The 6,662-nt window shown below is 41.9% G+C and overlaps 1 protein-coding gene across 2 annotated transcripts in view; it reads left to right on the plus strand.

Annotated features, from left to right (window-relative positions):
• The window catches only part of sobpa (sine oculis binding protein homolog (Drosophila) a), a 68,541-nt gene that overhangs the window by 55,588 nt on the left and 6,291 nt on the right, over window positions 1-6,662 (plus strand). The gene's annotated exons all lie outside the window — the stretch shown is intronic.

Genomic DNA, 6,662 nt, shown 5'->3' on the forward strand with positions numbered 1-6,662 from the left:
AAACTCCTCCACTTGAGGCAGGAACTCCCCACCAACCTGAAGGGAACAAGCCACTCTGAAAGTATGCTGAAAAAATTAAGTACCACAAAACGGAAGTGGAAGAAACAATAATAATAATAATAATAATAATAATAATAATAATAAAATAAAAAATAAGACCAGGATAACATAGTATGGACGCGGAATCAGCATACAAGTAATGCTGGAGAGTCAGAGCTGGAGTCTAGTACAATCTCACAAGTTACTGGTGGGAGAAGGCTGCTTATAATGGGGTGAAAAACAGGTGTGATCAATGAGGAGCAGGTGAAACTAATGTGAGTGATGATTAAAGTAAAAAGTCCGAAGCTGCGGTGAAACAAAAACAGGAAGTAATGTCAAAATAAAAGCACGACAGGACGCAAACGGAACTGAAGCATGACATTCCCGGGCTGAGACAAGCTATCTAGCTTCAGGGTTGGACGACCTTTCCTAATGATGTCTAGCTTTTCTGGAAAAGTCCGCCTTGAAAATGGATTTATAAGTATGTCCGAGACCAAGTTAAGTTTTCCTCCTCCATCAGCAATTGTGGGCGTAAAAAATCTAACTCAAAGGTATTAATGTGTGCAGATCGCTACAGATGTATTTTGCTAGTCGAACTGGGATATAACGGTTTTGCTCTGACCAACCAATCAGAGGACGGAAACATGCTGACGTTATTGTTTGCCAGCTAGCCGGCCCTGTAAGGCAAACTTGAATATAGTAAACATCTTAAACTAATATAGTTTAAGTTACATCAACCAGCACTACTGATTCTGAAGGCCCTGGGCAGATTAGATTGACATGGCAGCAATTAGAGGCTGAAATCTGATTGGACAAAAAATCTAACATCCACATAAACGTACTGGAAGCAGTGCAGCCAAGATAAATGCTATGAAATGAAGAGAATAAATTAATACAATTTTATTGAGCAAATATTAGAATTTAGGTTGTAAATGTAGGTCAGTGCTTCTGATAGTGTTTAGGCCACCAGAGAAGGCCTTGCTGCTAGTAGAAACAGATATACAGAGACTGGACAGCCTTGTCTTATCCCCCTGTTAATCTTGAATCTAGGAGAAGGACCATTGCACAGTTTAACAGAGCCATTTGCTTTAGAATATAATGTTTCAATACATTTCCAGAAGTAAGACCCAAATCCAAATGCTTCAAGGGTAGAGAAAATATATGTGCTCAGTGCTATCAAACGCCTTATAATAGTTTAAGAAAAGTATGAATCTTTCCTCATCAATTAAATCTGAATAGTCAATTAAATTAAGAAATAATGTTATATTGTTTGAAATATTCCTGTTTTTCATAAATCCAGATTGCGATTCATCAATAATGTCATCTAAGACATTTTTTATCCTTTTAGTAAGCAAGGATGCAAAGATTTTATAATCTACATTCAGAAGACAGACAGGGTGCCAATTATCCAGTAACAGAAGGTCTTCTTTGGGTTTAGGAATCAAAGAGATTATACCCTGAGTGAGAGTGGGAGGCAATGTGCAATTGTTAATACTTTCACAAAAAACATTAAGCAAAAAAAGGAGCATGAAGATTTGAGAACATCTTATAAAACTCAGACAAGATGCTGTCAGCGCCAGGAGATTTATTATTTCCTAGGTGCGCTATAGAATCCACAACTTTCTTTAAAGACAGGGCTTTGTCACAGTACTCTTTGTCAGATAAGCTTAGTGACTTGTACTGTGAAAGCGAAATGAAAAACTTGTTGCATGCATCATTAAAACTAGAGCTATATTGTTGCTTATAGAATGCATAACAGTGTGCAGCGATTTCTTTTGACTCTTTAATAATTTTATTGTTGTCCAAGAGCTGCTCAATAGAGTTATTCCTGTAGTGCAATCTTTCATATTAAAGAAATATGCAGAATTTTGCTGACCAGCTTCAAGCCACCCACTCTGGAGCAAATAAAGGTGTCTTCAGTTCTTAATTTATAGAGGGCATCTAGTTTCTTTGAAGCACATTTAGTGTGCTTTTTGCATTAGTTAATAATTAATCAGGATCTTTACCGGATCTTTGGGATCAGATTTAGCAGTTGCGTGTGATTGTAATGAAATGTTTAATTTCCAAAATATTGCTTTCTGCAGATTTGTAGAAGAAAAAGCTATTTTCATGGAAACTGCTTTGTAGTCTGTTAGGGGTGTTGGCATTATATCTACACATACATTTTTTTTAGTTTAGAGGAGATCAGCCAATAATCAATACAAGACTGGAGGGAACCACTACTGTTCTGCCTTGTGTAACATTTCTGATTGGGATGCATTGCTCTCCAGATGTCAATAAGATCAAATCTCTGTATAAAGAGGTTTAGTGCGGTATTCAATGTGGATGCAACACAGGAGGGATACCTATCCAAAGAGTTATCAATTGCAACATTGAAATCCCCTCCAATAATTATGTAAGAATTTGGGCACTTATTTAGCCAAAGTAATATTCTCTCTGAATAGCCTCAATAAAAGCGCTAGAATTATAGCCATAAATGTTTAAAATTATCAGTGTATAATGTCCAATGTCAGTTAAAAGAGTAAAAAATGCCCATGACAATCTCCCTCTGAATATAAGACCTCACTAATGAAATACTTGTTACCCTATTCGTACCGTGCGAGAACTACAAACTGTTTCCCCACTGAGATCTACAAAAATTAAGGTCATCAGATAAAGAGTGTTTCCTGAAAAAATAATCAGTTTTAAGTTGCTTTTCAAAGAATTTCTTAAACCCCTGGCATTAAGTGTCACCATAAACAATGGCATGAAAGACCAGCAGGCTGATGCCTAGAACAACAGAGTACAAGTACTGTCAACCAAAAGCGATTTTCTGCAATTATTTATAACGAGTGATCTGACCAAACTGGCGAGTCTAAAAAGCAAAAATGGAAAGGACAACAAGACTGAACAACAGCCATTAACAATGAGTCCTTTAAATAAACGTTTTTCACATAAGAGACAGAAGGAGGAACTGCCCTCCACCCTCCATTTTCCACTGAAGAAAGAAAAAAACAGACTCAAATATGAGAGAAAAAAACGTTCCCCATCCCTTTCTGTCAGGTCCACTCGTCGCGACCTGCCTCTCTTCCGCCTTTCTCTCCTCTGCTCTTTCGATCCTGCGGGATCTGCACCTCAGCTGTGTCCCTGTTTCTGTCTCCGGGCGAGACGGCCGGCGCGCCGACGCCGCCTCGTCTCCTTCAGCTACTGTTCCTGTCTCTGGGCAGATCGGCCGGCGCGCTGACGCTGCCTCTTCATCAGTTCCAGTTCCTGTCTCCGAGTGGGTCGGCGATGACGCCACTCTCCTGCTTCCTGTTCCCAAGGGGTTTGTCGCCAACGCCGCCCTGCTTCCTGTACCAGAGGGGTTCGCCAACGCCGCCGCCCTGCATCCTTCCGGCGCGAGGGGGGTTCGCCACCCCCCCGGCCCCTACCTGTGGGTTCTCCACCCCGGTGGCACCGCCGCTGCATCCACCGTCCCATCCGGTCCTCCAGCTGCCGCTGCAGCCCCCATCCCATCCGGTCCTCCAGCCGCCGCCCCATCATTCTCAGTCCGCCGCCTTGGTCGGCCGCTCCTCCGGGGTCTTGCCCAGTCCCGAGGTCGTCCTCCCGACCGGCGTCTATGCTTAAAAGCATTTAAAAGGCCAAAAGGACTCTATAGTAAAAGCTAAATTTAAGGAAAGTGAAAAAGTTTGACCATTATTTAAAAGTTTTGGTCAGAGGCACTCACCTTTTCACGTGCTTTAAGGCACCATCTTGGATTCCCCCCCGCATCTGACACCATGACAACTGCTTCTAACCATTACTCTTGATGTCACATCTGCCCCAAAATTTAGTTCTTTGGCTGCTTTTAATGCTCTCCATATTAAAAAATTCAAACTGATGTTAAACCTGGAATTTTGCATTTTGTCCCACTGTCTCTGTACGTAATAACCTGGCAGTCAATGTTTCAGACTTTTACCTGCAGAGAGCACCTTCATGCCTGGCTGTTTGAAACGACTACTTGCAGTTTGAAAAACTCACTCTTCTTGTAACCTTTGCTAGGTGGCAGATTTGACTAATGCACAAACCAGGCTCAACATAGGTTTAAAAAATTGGAATAATAGAAGAAATGTAGATGGAGAGTCATGTAGTGTGCAGGAAACCTTAAAGACATTACATCCTGGCTCATTTTTATTTGATTTATCAATGTGTAAAATCTTAGTTAATGCACCTTTTAAGCACAGCATAATGATAAGAAACTGAGTTTGAAACCAAACTGGCCAGTGCTTTAATTATCTCATTATAAGTGAAATGATTGGCTCTGACCACAATTTATAAATCACAATATGATTTTTGATGTTAGTTGATGTGAAAGTGATTTTGTAATCCTAATAGCTACTGTAATACCCAAAAATTTCAGAAGAACCTGAAACTACAGAATTTCATTACTGTGACATATTAAGTGACAAGAATGCATAAACTGCTGTCTTAAACTGTAAAAAATTTGAACAGTGACACTTGGATTGGATTTCAGTAAAGAGTGAACATTAATGCATTCATAATGTTACTCGCACCATTAATCAGGGATGATATGCATTTCTGATGCCGCCTACAGAGCAGAAATATAGTTTTCCGGTTTAAAAAGCTAGTGGAGAATTCTATGTTGCTGGCCAAGCTACTGAAATCACAAAAAGCTCCCAAGACAGACATTCTGTATAGTACAAACAGATGGAAGCCATGACTGCATTGCATTCTGATCTGTGAAACCTACTGCAATAGTGTTGAACATTGATCTAAAATGGTGGCTCTAAGCTTGAAATACAATCTTTTTGATATACACAGATTTTTTTTCAACTGGGATAATATGCCATAATAGCTCTTTAAACAATATGCATTTGTGTTACTTTCCATCCCAGCATTCATAAAAGGCAATACTTACCCTTTTGTGTGTCCCAAAGGAGCTGACTTCTTTTTGAATACTTTCTGAATTCTTTTTTTAAAAAACTGTGAAAGAAGCTCTTGCTCTTTGATTTTGATTGACACAAAAATCGTATACTCATCATTGTGTTGTTTTAAATCAATGAAACATTTTTAGTTTTGATGACCACTTAGCAACAAGATAGTCAAATTATATTCTGCCAGTTATCCACAGGAATAACACAGTTACAAACAACAACATGGTGAATACTGTCAGTTTTGTTATTTTCTGCACAATGTAAATGAGCTTATTACAACAGTCACCTGATGCCTTGGACATGATTTAAAGTAAATGATTACACTAGTCAAAATACCTTCTCAATGGAATTAAGTGCAAAATGCTTGAAGGATGAAACTTGCAGGGTCAGTTTTTTAGTGTCAGTTAGCATTGCTCTTTTCTTAAGGATAAACATTACACTGTATTTATCTTAACTATAATGTATTTTACTTAACTATATTGTCTACAAATTATTACACACATTAATACCAAGTGTGGAATGTCATTTGAGGGAAATTATGTTTTTGTATTTTTGTACTTGCGCTTGAGGTATTGGTCTCCTGGGGACTTGTGCATAAATGAGACTGAGTGAGTACTTGCCAGCTGAAGGTGTAAATGTGCTTTCCTTGTTAGGACAGGGAAGCTGAGGATTAAGCCACTTCAGTAGCACTTAGCAGCTGAATGCTCATTCAGTAAAGAAAACACATGCACAGACACGCACATACATTACATAAGTTTAATATGTACATGTTATGGTTTAGTCCCCCTCACCAGGAGGGTGAGGGAGAACTGGGGTTGGACTCAAGATGGCTGACCCAGGTGCTAGTACAAAAAAAGGAGGTTTAATGGAATAAAAACAACAAGGTGACAACATAACAGGGTCCATAATACATACAAGGGAAGGGCAGTGATGACTAAGGAGACCAGGACGAACAGGTACACATACACACTAATGGCAGGAATCAGGAGAGCAGGATCCCAGACCGCCAAAACAACAACAACCCAGAGCAAAAAGAGCAGGGAGGGGGGGGAGGCATGAGGGGGACCCCGGAAGGCGGGACAATGCCCACAACAAAAAACAACCCCCTCAGTCACCCCAAAACAAACACAGAAGTACCAAGTCCATGCATAACTAAAACGTCCACAAATGATAAAGGTACAAAACCATGTCCACAAGTCCTAAAATAAAATGAGGCCACACAAGGTGACCTATGAGCATCAGGCAGGAGCAAAGAAGGGCCGTTCAGGAGGACGACCCCGGCGCCAGGCTTGAGAGCGTAGACGCCGGTCAGGAGGGCGACCTCGGCGCCGGGCTTGAGAGCGTAGACGCCGGTCAGGAGCGCAACCTCGGCGTCGGTCAGGAGCGCAACCTTGGTGCCGGGCTTGAGAGCATAGACGCCGATCAGGAGGGCGACCTCGGCGCCGGGCTGGAGGTGTTAGTGAAACGGCGGCGCCGTCGGCGAACCCCTCTGGTGCAGGAAGCAGGGCGGCTTCGTCGGTGAACCCCTCTGGCGCAGGAAGCAGGGCGGCCTCGTCGGTGAACCCCTCTGGCGCAGGAAGCAGGGCGGCCTCGATGCCACCGACCCACTCGGGAACCGGAGGCAGGAGAGTGGCCTCGTCGCCACCGACCCATTCGGGAACCGGAGGCAGGAGAGCGGCCTCGTTGTCACCCAACCACTCCGGCACCAGA

Source organism: Monopterus albus, unplaced genomic scaffold, assembly GCF_001952655.1.
Source record: "Monopterus albus unplaced genomic scaffold, M_albus_1.0 scaffold270.1, whole genome shotgun sequence".
Taxonomy (NCBI): domain Eukaryota; kingdom Metazoa; phylum Chordata; class Actinopteri; order Synbranchiformes; family Synbranchidae; genus Monopterus; species Monopterus albus.